At 45.9% G+C, this 22,990-nt stretch overlaps 1 long non-coding RNA gene across 1 annotated transcript; it reads right to left on the minus strand.

Annotated features, from left to right (window-relative positions):
* Positions 1-12,184: 12,184 nt before the first annotated feature.
* LOC142814078 (uncharacterized) lies at positions 12,185-14,542 on the minus strand. Its single transcript, XR_012894799.1, has 2 exons — positions 14,071-14,542; positions 12,185-12,479 (listed from the first exon to the last, which is right to left on the minus strand). It is a non-coding gene; the product is annotated as an uncharacterized LOC142814078 (long non-coding RNA).
* Positions 14,543-22,990: the final 8,448 nt, after the last annotated feature.

Consider the following 22,990-nt stretch of genomic DNA (forward strand, 5'->3'; position numbering starts at 1 on the left):
TAGTAATACTTGAAGCCATGTTTTGAAGGTCTGGCACCCTTTATTGTTACCGATTTGTTTTCCTTGAATTGACCACACGTTACCATTGCCCTTTGTTTTCACGATTGTTATACTTGTTCCAGGAATTGTTTTGTTTCTTGTGCTCGTCCCCTGCGTTGTCTGTATATATAATTTTGCATTGTACGTGAAGGCCATCCTGTCTGAGCAAATATGTTGGCTTTCAGTATTTCAAACAAATAAATAAATAAATCCTGCAACATCTTAGTCACGTTCTACAATGCCAATAGTCGCATATGAAGTGTGCCACACTTGCTGTCATTTATAGTGGCGGCGCTAACACTTCCAGGTTTAATTGCACAAATAAAGCCCATGAAATTGCAAGGATGGATTACCGCTGATGTGCTTCGTTTCGTCGAGCCCCAGAGATCGTAGGTTCGTTCTCTGCCCGTGAAAAATTATCTTTTCGACTACTTTTCTTCGTTTACATTTACAATACAATTACGGCATATTACATCCGCCAAACGTTTCTGGGTCTTGTTTTTTATGTCTCAATATTATTGTGTTTATCAAAGAGGAGCCTGTTCATTCCGACTTCTTGCCTATACTGTCCTATACTCATTAAAAAGAAAACACTCTCAGGTAGAGGCACTGCAGAAATACATAAGTGACGCGAGAATTGAGTGAGCGAATAGTGTGGTATAACTATGTATTGTACAAAATGCGTTAACTCATATTTGTTTTTTTGTGTCATACGCGACCAGAATATATACGGAATGGGTTGGTGGACGAACAGCCGAACATTTTCTGGACGAAGGTAAGTCCGGCGGTTTATTATTGCTATAGCATTATTCATCGCCACCTCATTCCCTATAATGTCCTAAATATAACGGTCCGCCACCGCATCGTAGGTTTTAGCTATTTTTAACCTAGGGTAACTTCGCACGAGTGGGGGCGACGGACGCGGCTAAGCAGAATCTATCTCCGTAGCTTAGAGAGAGCATGCGACAAGGTAACCCTGCCCGTTAGACTGGCCGTCAAATGCTCTAGTAGAAGAGAAACGCCCCGTCCATTTGTAACAAGCAATAAAAATGCCAAGAAGCAGGGGTTGCTATAGGCGCAGCTGTGAACTTATAAAAGTGCAGTCGCCATTGCTGGTGCGCGAGCAATGACGCTCTCACGGCAGCCAACCGCGGGCGGGTTTTTCTGGGTAAAAATTGTTGCTGGAGCAGCCGTATTCTCTTGCGCCATCACTTTTTAGAGTTCTATGACATCTGATCTAAAAAAAATTGCTTCCCAGCTTCACTTCGTATAGCATTTTAATATGTTTCTATCGTGTTCCTTGTTTCACACATGCGCTGAAATTGTCACTTTCTCCCAATAATATAATGGGGAACAATTACGTCATAAAGCAATATAACCGTTTCATCGCAGTTTTAATATCCAAATTTGTCCTTGTAACGCGTGTATAGTTTTGCCAGACACCTTTATTAGCTTCGCGTGATAGGGTCAAAAAGGTCATTTCACAGTAATTCTTGTGTCGTTGTCAGTATAGCAGCATTGTGGTTGATTGTGAGTGAAAAATGGCGCGTTGTGCTTGAGCGATTATTCCAAGTAGATGGATGGATGGATGGGTGGATGAAAAACTTTTATTGGGGTCCTGAAGGGTTCCACCCCCGTTTTATAGGGGTAGGATCGCGGGCCGCTCTCACGTTGGGACGGGGAGGCCCAGCCTCACCGCCGCATCGTGGGCCTTCTGGACAGCCTTGAGTTGTTGTATGAGAACCGGACTCGTGAGCATTAAATGAAAGGAGTTCTCAGAAAATTCTTCATTTTTTCTTTGTAAAGAGGGGCACCTCCAGAGCATGTGGTTAAAATCACTGCGATTCTGGCAGTCTGGACAAAGTTCTGAAATATCGGAGTAATGGCTATAGGTTACGAGGCTACGGTATGTTCCCGTCTGAAGCATGCGAAGAGAGATTGCCTGTGGCCTAGACAACTTTTCGTGTGGCAATGGAAATGACCTACGGCCTAATTGATAATGCTTCGTGATCTCGTTGAAGGTAGTCAAAATGTCCCTAAAATGAAGGCTGGTGGCTGACTCCTCTGTCTGAGAAGCACAAGTCCCGGCGCGGTAAGTGAAGCCTCGCGCCTTGGAGTGGGCTAGCTCATTGACATTGGGAAGGCCTCCAACCCTCAAGCCAAGGTGAGCAGGGAACCAAATAATTGTGTGGTGGGTGAGTTCCTTGTGAGCGAGAATTCTCAAAACTTCCTTGCAAACGGAACCAGAAGCGAAGGCCCTAGCAGCGTATTTAGAATCCGTATAAATATCAGTCCTTTGTGGATCAAGGAGTGCTAGTGCAATGGCCATCTGTTCTGCTTTGTAAGAAGAAGGGGTTCTTACCGACGCCGAGGATAAAATCTGACCCTTAGTATCTACGGATACTACCGCAAAGCGAGCGGAAACGTCATACTGGGCGGCATCAACAAAGCATGAAACAGATGATTGTTTGTGAGCTTGAGCTAAAAGAGAGGAGGCTCTAGCGACACGCCTGCCCGCTTTGTACTGTGGATGCATATTTCGTGGAAGGGGGCATACTTTGATGCGAGAGCGTATATAATAATCGAGTGGCATATTTTGCACTTCGAGCGTCAGGGGGTTGACTCCAGTGTCAATCAGAATCTTTCTCCCCGCTGGTGTGATCGAAAGCCTGGCAACTTGTGCCGTTTGTTGAGCCTCGATAACTTCTTCAAGCGTGTTGTGGACTCCAAATTTCATAAGGTTCTCAGTGCTTGTGCGCATAGGAATGCCAAGAACTTTTTTGATGATTTTCCTTATGAGGATGTTCAATTTATTTCTTTCATGGAGTTGCCACCTGTGCATAGATGCGACATAGCTTATGTGGCTCACCAAGAATGCATGGAATAGTCTGAGGAGGTTGTGCTTTCGAAGACCACCCCGACTGTTGGAAATGCGTGAGATTAGTCGGATGACCTCTTCCGCCTTAGAAGTCAGACAGTCGATCGTGCGGCCGTTCTGTTCATTAGCCTCGATAATCATGCCCAGAACGCGTATGAAGTCCACCCTTGGAATACACTGCCCCGATGCCGTGTGCAGCCTAATGTCGATGTCAGCCAGTGGTTGCCAGTTTTTGGGTTTGGGTCCCCGTCTCGTGGGTCGATATAAGAGAAGTTCGGACTTTGCTGGCGAGAGCTTGAGGCCTATTTCATTTATGTAGACTTCAACACAGTCTACGGCCTCTTGAAGAGAGTTCTCCGCAGAGCCCTCCGAGCCACCGACACTCCATATGGTGATGTCGTCCGCGTAGATGGCGAACTTGATGCCCTCTTGGTTTGAGAGCTTTGCAGCAAGGCCGCACATTGCAATGTTAAAAAGCAGTGGGGAGACGACTGAGCCCTGCGGGGTGCCGAAGGAACCGAGATCGTGGGGCTCAGACTGAGATCCCCAAGCTGTATATTGGCTTTTCTATTCCCGAGGAACGAGCTGGTGAACTTGTGAAAGTTGGCTCCTAAGTTGAGAGAAGAGATGGAGGCAAGTATGTGGGAGTGCGAGACATTGTCAAAGGCCTTTTCAAGATCCAGACCGAGAATAGCTCTAACGTCTTTTGTCTCCTGATCTATGATGTGATGCTTCAGCATTTTCATGACGTCCTGAGTAGATAGGTGTGGTCTAAAACCTACCATGTTGTACGGAAACAGGTTAGTCTTCTCTATGTGCTTTGATATTCGATCGTTGATGACATGCTCGGCGACCTTGCCTATACAGGACGTCAGTGAAATGGGTCGTAAGTTGCTAAAACTGGGACCCCGGCCAGGTTTAGGTATGAGAATAACCGATGCCCTTTTCCATTGCTCAGGGAAAGTCCCCGTCTCCCAAATTGCGTAGTGTCTTGTTTGTAAAAAATTGCGTAGTGTCTTGTTTCTAATGCCATCCGTGCCCAGACTGGAGTTCCCGTTAAGATTGTTGCCGGATTTCAACTGTTGACGGCCCCCCCTTGTTCAAGCTTTCAACAGAAAAAAGCTCCGAATTTTCTGGTGCACATGCGAGTCCACAAAAATCAGGATAATTTTCTATGTTGTCCACTGTCTTTTGAAGTTCATCCTGCTGAGCTCCTGAAAAACCACCGGTCGTCCAGATGGCAAGATCATCTGCATTGAGGGCGTGGGTTATCCCATGTGTTCACTTCAATATATTCGGCAGTTTGATCATGGCAATCTTAAAAAAATAGTTGCGAGATGACGGAATTTTGAGGGGCTCTGTTGTTTGCCATTTCAAACTGATGTAATTTCATATGCCAAGGTGCCCTGTTGCTGTTCGGCCGGAAAAACAGTTTTGTATATAGTGGTACGTTCTTTCGCCACAGTGCGTGTCCTAGAGATTCCTCAGTACCGCGCTTTTAGAAACATTATCGAACGCTCCTTTCCCGTCCCACTCCAAGACTGCACTTTTGCTATGCTTCATAAAGGGTGCTTAACAGCGCAAACGACAGGGCAGGAGGAGACACGAGAAGAGACGAGACAGAGCGCTGATCTGCCAACAATTTATTTCTTGTGAAGGTATTTGCTTTTATACAGTTACCAGTCGCACAAGTCATGCGCGAAATACACAATGCATAAGTACATCACATTGACAAGCAAAGGAACAACTTTTTCTTATCAGTGAGCGCGACAAAAGGGGTGCTAACACAAGCATCTTTCAATGAGCAAAACTTTTCTGCCTCTACGATCTCGCGTGCGGTACAATCCCTGAATCTAGCAACAATAGATCACTCTGAAAATATTGGCCGGTAGCCACACGTGCTGTTGTGAACGGACAGCCATTCTTGTTTATAGTGATCCACATTGTACATATGTTCTATCAGCCTCTCATTTATAGAATGACCTGTTTGACCGACGTAATACCTTCCACACGATAACAGCAGCTGATACACCACATTACAGATGAAATCTCTGAATTTATTTGCATGTTTTGTAGTGCTACCGAGGGTAGGTCTGGACGGAGGAATGGACAGCTTGCACAGGCGACTCAATTTTCGAGGGGCCGCAAAGACCACCTTCACATTAACTCGCTGTGCCACTTTCTTAAGATTGTGCGCTATCTTGTGCATATATGGAACCACTTTGGGACGTTAAACCCCACATATCAATCAATCATATATGGAACCACGGCGAAAGCCTGTCTAGCTGTGACAGGTGAGACTGCGTTATCTGTCCCTTTGGTCTTAAGTTCATGCAGCAGGCCTTCGGCAACGGAAACTTGCACGTGGTCGGGGTAACCAGCTAACGTCAGCCTTGAAGATTGCTCAACAAAGCTTTCTGTAATCTTGTGCAGACAGGATTTTCGCAAGTCTTTCATGAAGAAAAATTTTGCAATACCTCGCTTAACTAACTTAGAATGCGTGGAATGAAATGGCAAAACAGGCTTAATTCTACGTGGTTGATACATAAAGCAAGTGCGTCCATCATTCAGGAAAAGCTTAAAGCCAAGGAACCTGATTTCACAATTCTCAGAATGTTCATGAGTAAGCTCAAAATGTTTAAAACCATTTCGCATCAGGTCTACAACTGTAAGAGTGTCATTCTTATATGATGCAACGTCAGTGTCCATAAAAATTAATAAAATCATCTACGTATCTGAAAATGTGCGTCACATTATTGTTAGTGAAAACTTCCGAGATGGATCAGTCTAGTTTGCTATAGAACAAGTCACTGACAATGGAAACGATGCAAGAACCAATACAGATACCGGATTTTTGAAGGTGACGTTTTCCATCCCATAGGATGTGCGTCGACTGAAGGTAACACCTTAAAAGCTCTAAAAACACACTGACGCTGACGCCAGACTGGGTCTGGAATTTTGACCACGTGCAAGTTTCCGTCGCCGAAGGCCTGCTGCCTGATCTTAAGGCCAAAGGGACAGATAATGCAGTCCCACCTGTCACAGCTAGACAGGCTTTCGCCGTGGTTCTATGTATGCACAAGATAGCGCAAAATCATGAAAGTGGTACAGCGAGTAAATGTGAAGGCGGTCTTTACGGGCCCTCAAAAATTGAGTCGCCTGTGCAAGCTGTCCATTCCTCCGTCCAGACCAACTCTCGGTTGCGCTACAAAACATGCAGATAAATTCAGAGATTTCATCGTTAATGTGGTGCATCAGCTGCTGTTATCGTGTGGAAGGTATTACGTCGCTCAAACAGGTCATTGTATAAATGAGAGGCTGAGGGAACATATGTACAATGTGGATCATTATAAACAAGGATGGCTGTCCGTTCACTGCAGCACGTGTGGCTGCTGGCCAATATTTTCAGAGTGTCCTATTCTTTCTAGATGCAGGGATCGTACCACACGCGAGACCATAGAGGCATAAAAGATTTGCTCATTGAAAGATGCTTGTGTTAGCACCCCTTCTGCCGCGATCACCGATAAGGAAAAGTTGTTCCTTTGCTTGTCAATGTGATGTACTTATGCATTGTGTGTTTCGCGCATGACTAGTGCGACTGGTAACTGTATGAAAGCGAATACCTTCACAAGAAAAAAATTGTTGGCAGTTCAGCGCTGTGTCTCGTCTCTTCTCCTATCCCCTGCTGCCCTTTCGTTTGCGCTGGTAAGCACCCATTATGATGTTACACCAACACGCCCGATCCCACTGTCTCTTGCTATGCTTGTTTAGGTGATTGATGACGTCCTCTTTCAGTTGCAGCAGGGTGTCTTGCAGTGACAAATAGTGGCGGAAACTCTACTTCGGGTCAGGAAAGTATCTTCCAATCATGAAGTTGGTCTGTTTAAGACCACACAGCTTACCGGCATAGTATGTCAGGGCTACGGGTCGCATCTTTCCTATTTCCAGTGGTTTGTTCACCTTTACCTGTCATGAAGACCGCAGCATGTTTCCAGATTGCCGGAACGGTCCCACTTTCCCAGCAGTCGTTTATAGCTTTTAAGAGGTAATCTCCCTCACTTTTGCCTACGTTACAAAGTATCTTGTTGTTGATGCGGTCTTTACCTGGGGTTATGGTTCGAGCCTATTTTGTCAATATCGCTTGCATTTCTTGCCGTGTGAATGGGTGATCGTGTTTTATTTTTGCTTTCCTCTGTATTCAAAGTCCAAAGCAGGAACTAATGCAAGCTGGGAATCTCCTGTAAGCTCCTTCTGCGATTTCAACGGGATTGCATCTTACAAACTCCTGCAGTTGTGAATAAGTTTTGTCAGGATCTTCGAAGAGTCCGTTTTAGGGGCGAAGCCATCAGTCGTGCGACCGCGTTGTATGTAGTAGCAGTAGTCGTCGCTGTTGTTGTAGGTAGCCGCCTATACGGCCGGACTAGAGGGGCGGCACGCGCCCACAGTTTCACAGTTTTGAATTCAGGAGGAAACCCGTGCACGTTATTCATAAATAAAAAAGATGCTTGTTTCTGATGAACTATTATACATAAACAAGAATCAGTGGCTTAATCTGAAATAACATTTGTCTTGAATTGGATGCTTACCGAAAAAACCTGTGACAAAACGACGCACTTTGAGCACTATTTCAAAAGAAAAGTCGCTTTGCGTAACCTCCTTGGTTTTAGCAATGTTTAGCGAGCTTGGGCCACAGTGTCATCCACTAGTGGTGGTTAAAAGTGGGAACTAGACTTTAGTGCAGACCTAAGAGAGTGCGCGCACGCCACTCCTCTATTCCAGCCGTGCCACCTCTCATTTACACTTTGGAAAGTCCGCTGGATGGTGGTACTTCTATATAATGAATATATAATAAAAAGAAGGGAGATGGCGGTACTTGGAAGGTTCACTAGATGGACGGACGGATGTAGAGAAAAACAGGTGCTTGTACGGATGCACGGCCAGATGGACGAACGCATGCATGGACGGACATACAGATAGATGTATGGGCAGATGAACGGATGGGTGCACGAAAGAGTGGACGGGGACGCAGGTGGACAAACGCATAGACGAATGCATGGAAGGACAGACGGATGGACGGAGGAACAGGCAGACGGATGCAGGGATGGACGGACACAGTAATGGATGCACGAACGGACGGCTGGATGGCCGCACGGAAGTTCGCACAGATGAACGAACGTACAGACGGACGGAACCAAGAACGAACGGACGGACTAAGGTGCCAACAGACTGACGGACGCTTCGCCACACTCATCATCATGGACTGCGTGGATATGCTGTGATTTGTTTTACTTCTTAGTGCTCCAGAGCGGCTTGATGATGTTTCAAGTTTCGCCGGCGCTTCAAGTTTTTCGGACGCTGTGACGCATCTGGTTCCAGTTCTGCACTGCTAATTTGTCAGCGTATTTGCCAGCTTGCCTTGGCAGTTCCGCAATTCCTCTTTCTAAGACCTTGCACCGCTTCTGTTTTTTTTTCAGGGACGAATGAATAAGGCTTTTACCGGCTTCCCACAGATGGATAGGGGGGGGGGGGGAGGGGGGTCCTCTGCTCGTTTGTACTGTCAGTTGAATTTCCTTCATGTACTTCTGGACTTTCTCTGTAATAAGTTTCGCCCACTCGTCATGGCCTTCAATACTTTGTGCGAGATCTTCATCTTGCCAATCCTAACGGGTGTTCTTTTGTGGGTTATTTCTCTTTGCACCAAATGTTGGCCGCTTCCCAGAATGTTTTCGAGTCTCATCCAATCGACTTGAGATATTCCCGCTTTGAAGGTTAGGTCCGCATTGATGCTTCTTGATACATGTTCCCTACTTGGCGTGGGGATCCGTCCACGAAATTAACTGATGATATTGTGCTGTGTCATGGACATTGACTCTTTTCCTCTCTGTTTTGTGATAACACCAAGCAGTAAGGTGGGCATTGAAGTCTCCCACCACAATGAGCTTTGTCTTTTTGCGTATTTCTTCGCTACTCTCAGTGTGCATCAAAGCTCGAAAGAGATTTTCTTGGAAGACTATAAATTTATTTATTTATTTACTTACAGTACCTTACAGAGCCCTCGAGGGGCATAGTGTAAGGGGAGTGGTACAGATATGATAGAAAAAAATATATACATATATATCTACACATACATAGGCAAATATTGAATATACTAGGAAATGCAGTTCACCTTAAGAACATGTAAGCAAAATACATACTAGAAAAGTGAGTAACTGTATGTGAGGGTGAAATACAAAAACTAATATGACAGTAACTACAACCTAGAAATAGTGTAAAAACATCGGCAGCAGTCCTATAAGCACAGATGATTACGAAGATGCAATGGAGCAGTTTTTGGTGCATAAGTATTTTTAAGAGTATGATAGAACTTTGTGTGTTCTTGTTCTGACGCAAGATCATCTGGCAAATCATTCCACAAACGAATGGCTCGTGGAACAGCCGACTGGTTGAAAGCGTTAGTGTTGCTGTACATGCGTGATAACCTAAAGGTGTTATGTAGTCTGCTCGAAGTTTGATGTGCTAGATTAAGGTGAACAGATGGCATCTTGCTGGCGTTGATGAGTTTGTGAAATAGCGATAAAAGTGAGATGTCGCGGCGAATTTTCAGTGGCTCGAGTGCAAGGCTATGTTTAATCTGTGTTACGCTGGATGGGTAGCTGTGAGTACGCGCTATGATTCGACTAGATCTGTTCTGTATACATTCTAATTTATCTATGAGGTATTGTTGATATGCTGACCAAATGGAGGATTTGAACTCCACTTGAGGACAGATTAGAGCAAGATAAGCCAGCTTGCGTACATCGGAAGGAGCACTGTACAGAATTTCGCGCAGAAAACCTAATGCTCTTGTTGTGTTGGCACTGATGGAAGTGATATGTGTGGACCACGAGAGCGTAGTAGTTAAGTTTATGCCTAGGTATTTGTAATGATAAGTGCGTTCTCCAATGCTATTACCAATTATGTATTGGCTATTAAAGTTATCTCGTTTGCGACTAAAGGTGATTAGTTTGCATTAAGAAACATTAGGTGTCATCTGCCATGTTTTGCACCACTCAATAATATGCTCGAGGTCTTTTTGAAGAGTTAGATGATCGCTATTGTTGCGGATGGGACGATAGATAATGCTGTCATGGGCAAATATACACATACATGAGGATAAGTTGTCAGGCAGGTCATTAATGTAGATGAGGGAAAGTAAGATACCAAGAACGCTGCCCAGTGGTACATCAGAGGAAACGTAACAAAGTGGTGAAGAGTGATTGTTGTCATTGTAAATTGTTGACGGTTAGTTAGGAAGTTTTTGAGACATGTTAGCGTGAGTGAATCAAGTTTTAGTCATGACAGTTTTAATATCAAGCGACAATGAGCAACACGATCGAATGCCTTTGCAAAATCAAGAAGTAAACAATCTGTCTGTAGATTACTGTTCATGATAGAATGTAGGTCGGTGGTGAACTCAAAGAGTTGAGTCTCGCAAGAGCGACTCTTTCGGAACTCGTGCTGGTTTGAGAAAAAAAAATTGTTAGATTTTAGATGCGCATAAACGTTAGAAGCTACAATATGCTCAAGCATCTTTTAACACATGCCCGTCAAGGAAATGGGGCGATAACTTCCAGGTGAACTTTTACTACAACCTTTATGGACTGGCATTACCTTCGCTATCTTCCAGTCAGAAGGCAACATTCCTGTAGTGAGCGACTGCCGAAAAATGTGAAATAGGATAGTGCCTGATACTTAAACAGTATTTTTTATTATTTTGAATTGATATCGTCAATCCAGAAGATGATGACATCTTCAGATTGTGGTGTGCACGTATCCCGAAGGAGTACGGCCACCAGCGTGGGTCCGGTCTTAGCGAGCCGCAGGGCACGCGTTAACCGTCGCCGTGGCGAGAACACGATACTGCTCGAAGTCGCAACACTTTATTGTGGCAACACCAAACGCAGTACAGCCCGTTGCATAAAGGCGCGACGGGAAAGCAAATAGGCTTATACACGCCACGGGCACAAAGTACTGCACAGGGTGCCACGAGCACGTCTCCGCAGTAAAGATAATCCACGGAAACACCGGGACCAAGGCCCGCTTGCTCGAGCGAGGGCAAAGGCGCTTGCGTTGGCTTCGAAGGGAGACGGGTCGGCGTAGCTAGGCCACGCACTAGGACACCGTACCACCCTTCGGCCGTGAGTATGCAGTGGGGCAACAAAAGGTGAGCGTTCGCATCGGGCGCGAGGCACCGTCAGCGAAGTCCGACGAGCCCCGAGCGACGGGAGTCGACGGACGGAAAAGATTGCGTGGTTAACCGTTTGCTGTCCCGGAGAGTACTGACCGCTCCCGACGCAGCGCGCGAAAACCTCTCGGGAGTCCCCGCGCGCGGCGCCACAGTAAACATCCGCTTCCGAGTGAGAGAGTTAAACGTCACTCCGCTCTCTCAACGCGGCAGACAGCAAAGGAGGGCAGACATGTCGGGACATGATAACGGCAGAAAAGGCGACAAAGCCTGCGCAAACGCAGTGGGCTAGCCTCAATTCCCACTTCCCCCTCTCCTAAATTTGCCCTTTACCGGTCAGCAAAAGGCAGCCAGGAGTTACTCATGCAGTTAAAAAATGACACCGCTATGAGCAAAACAGTGGCCTCTCCCGACCCAGTTGCTGCAGCACAAACTACAATGAAAACGCTTTAAAGGTACAACAGTAGCTTTATGTTCATAAAAGGAAGGGAAAAAAACGAGTAGCGAAAGTACAAGAATACATGAACGAGCACGAGTAACACGGAAAAAAAACACACACAAAGTCAAATAAATTCTTCATCAAAACTGACGAGTAAGTCTGCGCTGAACTGTAAGCCAAAACGGAGCAACAGGGGTATAGGGGTTGCTCCTTTCAGGGAGCAATTGCATTGCCACTCCCATTACTCTCCTAAAAGGAGTAACTGCAGAGGGAGGAACCGTTGCTCTCCTTTCAGTTCTTCCTTCGGGGGATGAACAGTTACTCCTTCCAGTTCCTCTCTGCAGACCAACAGTTACTCCCACCAGTTGCTCCCTGCCGACCAACAATTACTCCCACCAGTTGCTCTTTTAAGAGCAACAGTTACTCTTTACCGTTCCTCCCACGTGTTCGCAGTTACTCTCAGAAAACCAACTGCACATGCTTCCAGTTACTCCTTGGGGAAATGAGTATTTATCTCGAGTATGCTTGTCACACGCTTAACACATGGCGAGAGCTCCTTGGAAGAGCACTGCTTGGGTGCTTCTAACACAAAAAGTGGACAATATTGAAAGGAAAATAAATGCTTTATTGTTCTTTTTATGAGGCGACGTGTGACCACATGTAAAAGTAGACTTCGCCACACCACAGCCAGCACTAAACAAACACCATAATACATCAAAGGTTTTCTGCGTCATCCGTGGAAAAACAATCTTGAATTTCTAGCATAGGGCGGTCTGTGTCATCATTGGTGAGAGAAGGGCAACTTCTCCAATTTTGAAGAACTCAAGTTTCGCAGCTGGTGTTTCCATCAGGCTAGCGCAGCAGAACGTCACCGCAGGCATATGTGAAGCATCTCATTGCTGCAAGAAAAAAATAGAAGTGTGAGGTTTAAACATGCCAGAATCAATTCATAACAATGAGTCACACACACTGCAGCAGCGCTTACATTCTAGGATGCCTACTGCAAAACGAAATGTGAAAAAAAGGAAGGTTCGGCCAAACGTTACTTGGCAAGCCATATAAATGCTGATGTGGTAGACGCTCTTCACATGATGTCTCAGACAGCAATATTCTGGAAGAAAATGTGCAGCACCTCAACAAGGCATATTTGTAGCAGTTAAAGATACCCTTAGGTTCAGTTAACTTGTTTCCTATACACAGCTGAGTGACATTTCTATGAGCCCTTTCACCAATGGGCATTCTAAATGAGGTCATGTGTGTGGCAAATAACACGTACTGTCCGCTCATGTTGAAATACTTATTTAGCTCGTGCACATAGTTGCTCTCGATTCTACTGTTCTGTCATACGCTGCTGCGTCTTGAATTGTGCAATACCTGTAGGCACAAGCCAAGCATGCAAAGCCTGCTTGAAAGCAACCATTTGCAGAGGCTACATATTAATCTTCAGTATATTTCTTTGTACCTGACGCAAACGGCTGGACAAAGCTATAGACAAATAAATGTAGACCGTGCTACCTTCAAAAAATGCTTTAAATTTAGAAAACTAGGGTGCATTTGTTCACTCGGTTGACGAGTCACAGCCACGAGATATGTAAACGAAGCAATATATCTTAAGGCATGCACAGATATTCTGATTCTTTGTTTGACAGTGTCACAGATAGCTTGCCAATACATATATATTTGAGAGCAATAAGATGTGAAGCTTTTATTAGTTCAACGTCTTGTTGGTTCACAGCCAAACAGGTTACTGCTTGTTAGACAAATTGGAATAAGCACACCATGGTTTCCAAAAAAAAAGCATTATTAGAAGTTAGCTCCCGGTGTGAATGTCTGCCTATTTATTTTGTACTGCCTTCTACATGTGCCACAAAGACATTTGTTGAGGATGTGCTACCAGTCAAGCCAAGATCGCATACTTGGTCAATGTGATGGAAATACAAACATTAGAAACACTGCCACCTCTAGTAAGAGCATAACACTTCAGTATCTTGGACTAGCAAAGAGGTGCACAAGAAAGTTAAGCCCGCTCTTGCGGAACTTTGAACGCGAATATTTCAGAGTGGGGGAGGTCAACATGCTGTGGCACTTTTAAACCCACAAAACATCTGCAGAAAACAGGGTAAAGGCAAGTCAAGAAACGCTGTTATGAAGGCCTGCGCATGGAAAGCTTTGTGAATCTAGGCCCAAGTGTTATGCTTTGTGCAAGCCAAAATCCATGTAAATAGGGAAAGCATACTTTTAAGAGTACCAGCGTAAACAAATCTTGGCAGTTGGCTTTTTAGTACAAACAGCAATCCCTGCAATGAAAACATAAACATTTTATCTTAACGGTAACAGTGTGAGCACACACACGGGCCAGCGGAGCCATGTCGAATTGTCAGTGCCAGTGTAACCATGTGGCTTAATGAACTATTCTCTGGCCAACACATGCACAGTTTGCCCCTAAAAAGCGATGCTTTCATATACATAGTACAAAAAGTCTGCACTTACCAAAATTCACTTGCTTTCTGTACTTTAGCATCGTTGGGAGCATCTTTATCGGCAGTATAACCAAATTTGTGTCATATCCCTGAAAAAAAAGTAAAAGACAAGCATCAAATATTGTTTCATTTCGTAGCAGTGAAGTCAGGTTAAGAACAGCCAAGTGGGAATCAGCCTAATTATGTGCATGCGGCAAATCCCAAACGGCGTTATTGAGGTTGTCGAAATTTTCGTCGATGGGTATTACCGTCGATATGTGACTTCAACGGCATGCCAAGTTTTCACAGCGCATAAAGATTTCATGATGCAGAATAATGACAGTGCTAACGAGAACATACAGCATTTATGATTGTCTTTTACAATATTCAGTTTTGCTAAGGTTTTGCATCACTAAAGAAATCTGAATGATTTGGGTCATTCCTCCTCCAATTGTTCTGTCAATATGTAAACTGCTCGCTTGATGGTGCGCTTATAAAATAATACGTTCAGCGCAGAGGTGAAGCAAGTGACGCAGTGATGTGGGCAGATTTTTTTTTTAGGCGTGTGGGGAGGGGGGGGGGGGGGGGTCCCGCTTATCTGAATAGGCCGGGCAAGCGAATATGGTCGTCAATTTGGGCTCCCTACGCCCGGACTAAAAAAATTCTGTGCGCAACCGCCTGGCTATGCCAGTGAAGATATGCGACAATGATTTGTTCCCTTACTGATTTACATACACTTTACATCTCTAAAAAATGCGGCCCAAAGCCCCAACACTCAGCCGTTAACATTACATAAAGCCAATGGTAGAAAAGTGCCAGTATGAATGCAGCTACAACCCCGCCCCAATGTTTTTTCAAGCGAGGTAGTGTTGCGGAAATGAACTTTTAACTGCAAAAGTACACTGGCACTGCATTGGTGACAGGGGAAGCAAGAGGGTATGCAGGCGGTAATAGAGGTAATTTAGTCCGATACGGCTAGCAATGGATACGGTGAATAAGAGCAAATCATTTCTCTTTCAATAGCGCAACCACTCAACAATGTATTGTAAGAGCAATTAATGTTGCTGGAAATGCCACTCACCTGCACGCTCATGCATGCACAGTCCTTTGTCCGACGAGCGAACAGGCTTGCAGATAGCTGAAGACGTGTTTACGATGTGTTTGTTCCACCCAGCAGCAAAATCCACAACTACTTCGCGCCCCATAAAGATAAATATACACTAACCTTCATCACGAATAAGTAGAAACGCAAATCTGCGACACACACACACGATCAAAACATAGCTCACAAGCTGATACGTCCATGTGCTCGCCAACCACAGACCATATGAAAATGAGTAAGTAGTGCGAACGCGAACCTAGTTGCGCCGAAAAAAAAAAAACGTCGAGCAGTGGCAGCACAGGCGTCAGCGCAATAACTTCAGTGTGTTCTCCTAATACAATTATAAAAAAAAACTGAGGTACACTAAAACTCAAAAATAAATATAAAAAGTTGAGTGTAATTTTTATTTAGTGCTAGTCAACATAAACACTGAATAAAAATTACTTTGTAACCTACATCGTTTGCTACACTAGCGCCACACTTGTCGTGCGGGCGCAGATTTGTCATTCTGCCCTCAAACTACACGGTGAAGCGTGCTACTAAGTGTATGGCTGATGAGAAGCGCGTCTGGGTCCGCTTTTTTTTTCCTTCTCCGATATATCTGGGCGGGGGGGGGGGCTCCTTATGCACGTGTTTCGGTGCTTGATCTACTTTGACGCCCTTACTTCGCGGACGAACGGCGTGTCTAGGCTTTTTTTATCGTTTTTTGCACGTGTTTCGGCGTTTGGTCCGCTTTGGCGTGCCAACTCTCCATTCTGCTGCTGCGTGTGTTAGGTATTTGCCGTACTGTATTCTCAGGCCTTCTGTGTTCAGCCAGCGCTGCTATCTTATTATCTACGGATGCTAAAATAAATCACTGTTTTGGTTTGGTGAAGTTTGGCACACAGAACAAACAATAATCTGGCCCATGAATATCAATGTGGGCAGCATGCATATTTGTGTGCGGTGTCCTGCCGGGGAGTAACCGTTGCGTGACGAGAGCATTTACAGCGGTTCCTCCTTCCGTTGCTCCCTTACAAACTTAAGATGAATACAGTTGCTCCCCCATTCTCGAACAAGTCGGCCATCTTGTTCCGCTTGGTCTTTTCGGAGAGTAACAGTCGGTCTGAAGGAGTAAAAACAGCCGTTGCTCCCATTTTGGCCATTTCTGGCTTAGAGTGTGGTGTCGCCGTTACCGTCCGGCGCAGATGCATCAGCCGACGGAATCCCTGGGCCAACGAGGGACGCGAAGCCCGGGTTTTCGCGCATTCTTTCCCGGCAGAGAGCAGCCAGGTCTTCATCGGCGAGCGCCGTGAGTGGCACGGACGAGGCTGGCGTCGACTTGCTACACCCGGAGGCTTGCGCCGCCTGGGCTCTTCCCCCGTGGAGGCTTCCCCGAAAATGGCTGTTTGCGTATACGTTGACCCCGCACAATGAGCACACACGCACCCCTGGTGGGTCTCGCAGCCGGGCACCTCGCGCAAGCACGTCGCGCTCTGTGATGGTGTGGCCGCGGAATGGCAACGGCACCTTATCAAGGGCAGTCTCTCGTCGCACTCGCCGCCGAGGCTTCCACGGGAAATCGCTCACAAAGCACCTGGGCGCATCTTGGTGTTCCTGCTACGTCCAAGTGGCCAAGCTTCGTACTTGCCTATTCGCGCATGGAGGCCCCGGAGCCGCGGACTCGGGTGGTTTGCACGCCCGCCGCGTCGCTGCCATGCTCGCCTCCTGCCGGCGGGCAGGCGATCTTGACTTCGCCGGAACCGTAGACATGCCGGAAGGTGGAACGGGAAAAACACCACTTGTGGCCAGGGTCGTCGATTCCACACTGGGAGGCCGCACTGCTGGCGCGCAGACTCGCAGCCGTGGTGACCAACCCGCCCCAGATCTGTTGGCGATCAAACTCCGTATCCCGAAGGAGTACGGCCACCAGCGTGGGTCCGGTCTTAGTGAGCCGCAGGGCACGCGTTAACCGTCGCCGTGGCGAGAACACGATACTGCTCAACGTCGCATTGATTGATATGTGGGGTTTAACGTCCCAAAACCACTATTTGATTATGAGAGACGCCGTAGGGGAGGGCTCCGAAAATTTAGACCACCTGGGGTTCTTTAACGTGCACCCAAATCTGAGCACATGGGCCTACAACATTTCCGCCTCCACCAAAACTGCAACCGCCGCAGCCGGGATTCGAACCCGCGACCTGCGGGTCAGCAGCTGAGTACCATAGCCACTGGACTACCACGGCGGGGCTACTGCTCAACGTCGCAACACTTTATTGTGGCAACACCAAACGCAGTACAGCCCGTTGCAAAAAGGCGCGGCGGGAAAGCAAGTAGGCTTATCCACGCCGCGGGCACAAAGTCCTACACAGGGTGCCACGAGCACGTCTCCGCCGTAAAGGTAATCCACAGAAACACCGGGACCAAGGCCCGGTTGCTCGAGCGAGGTCAAAGGCGCTCGCGTTGGCTTCGAAGGAAGACGGGTCGGCGTAGCTAGGCCACGCACTGGGACACCGTACCACCCCTCGGCCGTGCGTACGCAGTGGGGCAACAAAAGGTGAGCGTTCGCCTCGGGCGCGAGGTGCCGTCAGCGAAGTCTGACGAGCCCCCGAGTGACGGGAGTCGACGGACGGAAAAGATAGCGTAGCTCACCGTTTGCTGTCCCGGAGAGTACTGACCGCTCCCGCCGCAGCGCGCGAAAACCTCTCGGGAGTCCCCGCGCGTGGCGCCACAGTCAATAACTGCTTCCGGGTGAGGGAGTTAAACGATACTCCGCTCTCTCAGCGCGGCAGACAGCAAAGGAGGGCAGACATGTCGGGACATGAGAACGGCAGAAAAGGTGGCAAAGCCCGCGCAAAGGCAGCGGGCTAGCCTCAATTCCCACAAGATATTCAATAATTTTACCTTTGCCTTCTATTGTGATATCTATATGTGACATGAATGACTAATCACGTTCAACAATTTCTGGAAGATGATCATGCTGCTAGTAAACACGGATGAAAAGAATGAATTGAAGACATGATGACAATCAGTGTCTGCAAAAGGAGTGTTATTTGCATCGTGTAATGAAATGAAGTTATCATCGCGATCAGGACTTACTACTTTCCAGAATTTTTCTGGATGAGATTTTAGGAGTGAAGGGAAATCCTGGGAATAGTATTTATTTTTCGCAGTTGTAATTTCGTGGCAATATTTTTTAGGCATTTCTCGTACCTATCCCAAGACGTGTGTGAACGCGAATTTTTCGCAGACCGATAAAGCCGCTTCTTTTTGTTTCGATGTTTGTGCAAAGACTTTTTGAACCATCGATTAGTTTTATAATTTGTAATCGTTATCAACAGCACGTGTTTTTCTATTAGGGCTGAAATCTCATTCTTGAAAAGAACCCAGTTTTCCTCAACTGAGCGACTCTAAAAAGATGGCAGTAGCACATTGTCAAGGAAAGACTCAAGTTTCCTGTTAATGGCTTCATATTTGGCTTTATTATAATCTCTAATTTTTTTGATTCGGTTTTTAACAGGTGGCAAGATAGAAAAAACAACTTGCAGTAGTTTGTGGTCACTAAAGCCATTCAAATAGTTTATGTGGTCTATAGTTTCAGGTGCATTTGTAAGAACGAGGTCAAGTGTATTTGAACCGCGAGTTGAGTGAGTGACAACCTGAGCAAAATTAAAGTCTAAAGTTAAGTTAATGAAGTCAGTTGAGTACTTACAAGACGATGACAGCTGCTCCCAGTCAATAAATGGTAGATTAAAATCACCGAATGGATAAACAATGCGAGCCTCACAGATTTCGATGACAGAATTAATGCTGCTGCGCAACTCTTCTAAGAAAGAATGATGACAATCGGGAGGTTGATAACAGCTGCCGAGCGACATCCTTGTGGAATGAATTGTGCAAACTACCCACTACCCATATAATTTCAATCTTATAATCGGAAGCGATGACATAAGACGTGTTGGTTTCTTTAACAGCTACAAGAACACCACCACTCCTTCTGTCTGGACAATCGCTTCGATAGGTGTTGTATCTGTTAGCATGCGTAAAAATCTCATTGTCATTGAGGTCAGCGTTAGGCCATTTCTTAGGGAAGACAAGAATATCACAAAAGCCATCACCGATATAAGATGAGACTATTTCACATTTTGATAAGATGCTTCTAATGTTAGTGAATGATACTGTTAGTGATAGAGGAGTGCAAGGCTTATGCAGCTCCGGCTTCCTAAATGTTCGTACGTTTGCTTCTAGCTATCTGCTTGAGCGTATAACTGACATAGTGACGGCGTCATAGACTTTGAACACCCGTGCATGCCCAAGGACCACTGGAGGTCAGCTTATGGGGCGTGGTTTAGACATAAGTAACGTTTTCTATGCGCAGCTTGTCAACTACAAGCCTAAATGGCTTATTTTGAGTTCAGACAAATTTTATTAGCTTTCTTTGGGTCTGTCGCGTTGCCAATGAAAAATCTTAGCGTATTGAAAACGTAGTGCCCTTCAGATTTCGGGCATGCGACAAGATTTGGTCCTTATCTTTAAAAAAGGTATGTTTGGCAATGACTGGTAGACACTTTTCTATATCATGTTTACTCAATCAAGAACCCCTTCAAACTGAGTACCAGTGGGTGCAAGCTGCAATTTTTCAGAACAAAACCTAATAAGTTTCTGTTCAGAAGCTGCCCAATCCTCATTAGCATTGTCTTCCAAACCAAAAAAGAGTAGGTTGGATCGACGCATTCTCTTTTCCGCTTCATCCCATCGTGAAGATATTAAAGTAAGCTGATCCGTAAATTCACGCAGTGTGTCTGCAGGTGTGGCCTTAGAACTCATACCTGCCGAAGACTGTGCCTCTTCAAGTGATACCACTTTTGTACTTAGGCGCTCAATCTCAAGTTCAGTTGACTTCAGCTTTTCAGACATATCACGAAGAGCTGGTTCTGTACTTTCCCCAGCCGTAAGTCCGGTGGCCCGAACCTTTTCTAACGCATCGACCTCTAGCCTTAGTTGCTTCATTTTGTTGAGGACTGTAATATGTTGCATTACCAAAGCAGCGTATTCATCTTTGAGTTCTCGTACAGTTTTGCAGTGCCTGGGCGAATGCGTCAGCCTCCGCTTTCAACATAGGCCCTGGATTTACCTCAGCGTCACCCGCAAGCAACAACAAAAGGTCGGAGCAAGTACAACATTCAAAAGACAGACAAAACGACACCCGTTTCACTAAAGCACTCTACTCTGGCGGGCACGACACCGCGAAAAGACAATAATTGCTGCTTTTTATGCTGGTTGCATCATTGAGATAACTGACCTGCGAAAACATGGGTCGTAAACGAGACATTCTCGGTGCGGTGTCGAGTCCAAAGTGTGAGGCAGCAGACTGGCATTTATGTTTCGTGGCGCGCACTTCCACCGTCGCTGTTGTCGATTTTTGTTGCCAGAGGAAGTAGCCTGTAGCACCCAGATTTTGCAATGGTCGCTTTCGAGGCGGCTCTTTTAGCTCGAGTGAAACGGTAGTTAGTCGGCCAGAGCCAATCCCGTCGAGACACAAGGGCCAGGTGGCTGTAGTAGACGTTGGCATCTCTTTGAAGTGGACCGTTTCATTCACACCTAGTAGGAATGATGACGGGAATGGCTCGTCGAAAGATGGTTAACTTGCTGCAGATTGGAAATTGCCGGGCAGACCAGAACAGAACGCCCAGATGAAAGCAACCTGCGAAAACATGGGTCGTAAACGAGACATTCTCGATGTGGTTTCGAGCCCCTGTTTGTGTCGAGCCATTCTCGATGCAGTGTCGAGCCAATGTTTAGGATTAAAAGGCTCTGATCCATTTTTTGGCAGGAAGAATTCCCACTAAGCTGTGTTCGATTAGATTAACAATATGATGCGGTTTTGTGACAGGCCGTTTTTGTATTGGGACAGCTGTTCGGGTACTTCCCTCTGCTATATAGGTTTTGTATCATTTGATCTTCATATTGTCTTATTGGGGTTCTTGCAGTGGAAGGATGTCGCGATGTTCTTGAATGGTTGGATGTAGAAGGCTCTGTCTTTTGGATTTTACACATCTGCAATTCAACTGCCGTACGTTAAGTGTCGCTCACTTGTCCTGTGAGCTATCTTTGGGTGTACTACCCATCTTGATCGCCCGTCTTGTCGCTTATGCGTGCTTTCCTGTGTGGGTACTGTGGTTTCTTGCTGTTTTGCTCGGACGCTTTCTCCAGTACAGCTCCTCATGCTCCAATTTCGGCAAAGGTTTGATCTATATTGGAAATGGGCTCTTCAAATGTTACATTAAGTTGGTTCACTGTAGTCCCGACGGTCTGTATGGCTTGCGGTTGTTGCTGTGGTTGCAGTATATATATGTGGGGATGCTTGGAGCTTTGCTCATTCTTTTTCCTCAAATAGTTTTTTGTTATTTTCAGGTTCGTCAGCAGATTGTTTCGTTTTCTCAGTAATGCGTTTCACTTGCTTCAAGTTTTAAAATTCCTTACAGAGCCTTTCAATCTCGTGTTCCTCGGGCACTTGCGTTACAGGACCTTCATATGAGGAGTTGGAACTTGGTTTAAAAGCTCCTGCATAACCCACTGGATTCATTGACCTTGATCTTGACGTAGATTGAGAATGGGACCTCATTTTCGATGGCGATCTTCCTCTGTGTTTGCAAGATGCATTATCACTCGTAGTGCCTGATAGAATGTGGGGGAAGTCTGTGTCCAAGTAGGCGGCCCGAATCAGGCTCGGCTTCTGTTACTTTAGGCTGTTACAAACAATGATTCCGCACATGGAAAGGTGGTAAAGCTGGTTTGAGTTTTCGCTTGCAGTTTTTTCCAGCAGTTTCGTGAGGTAGATTTCAGTCTTGCATATCATATTGCACTGGTGTTTAGGTGATTATTTGGCTTGGTAGCACTTGAAGCAGAAGTTGGGTTTTGGTTGCGGACAGTTGTCCTGTCGGTGTCCCAGGGCTCCACAGGTTCTCTAATGCCGTACTATCTTTTGGCTTGACCGGCATCGGATTTGGGCTCCCTCCATTTTTACGTAAAATAGAGCATGCCGTCCGCGGAAGTAGATGATGGCAGAGGCCGACTTTCCCAACATTCTAGCGCTGAGGATTTATAGCCATCTGCTCTTACCATTCCCATGAGTTGTTCTACAGTCGTTCTTTGCATTAGTCCATGTATGACACCAATTGACACCTGTGCCATGGTTTTGTTGTATGGTATCAGGCAGTAGTTGGTTCCGTTCAACTGTATTGTTTTATAGTTTGGTAGCACTTCAAAGGCAACATCATTCTCCAGAGTGTATTCTGTGATGAGAGTCTGGCTCCATTGCACTTACGTTGTGACTTTTGTGCGGAATTCTTCAGCGTTCATCACGCTAGCTCTTGCTAATGCATACATGATTGCTACTGTGGAACATTTTGAAAGTTCCGATCCTGGCTGTGGTCGATAGGACTTTTCGGTCATCTTCTGCTAGGGTGGCGGACTCTGCTTTTACTTGGATGCTTCAGTAGTGTTTTGTCGTGAGTCTGGCACGTCGTATTTTTCTGACTGGCTTCCAGGTTGTTCAGTGTCTATCTGGCTCATGTACACTTTGGTGCATGCCTGATGATTCGGTTTTTTTCTCGTTCTTACCAGCTGCCAAACACTCTCAGCCTCAATTGTTCGTCCACTGTTTCTGTCGAAGGCTGTTTTATTAGTCATTTTGTCTCTCTGTTTCTTGTTTCCTGTATTTTAATTCTTGATAGGACGCTCCCAGATTCCACTTGGCGGTGCGACAGCCTACGGGCATTGTGAACAGCAGCGGTTTTCTAACCGCCGTGACAACAAACCGTAAGTGCCGTGCATAAAACTGGGTCCTAAAGACCCAAATTTTTGTATG

The sequence above is a fragment of the Rhipicephalus microplus genome, chromosome 4 (genome assembly GCF_043290135.1).
Source record: "Rhipicephalus microplus isolate Deutch F79 chromosome 4, USDA_Rmic, whole genome shotgun sequence".
Taxonomy (NCBI): Eukaryota; Metazoa; Arthropoda; class Arachnida; order Ixodida; family Ixodidae; genus Rhipicephalus; species Rhipicephalus microplus.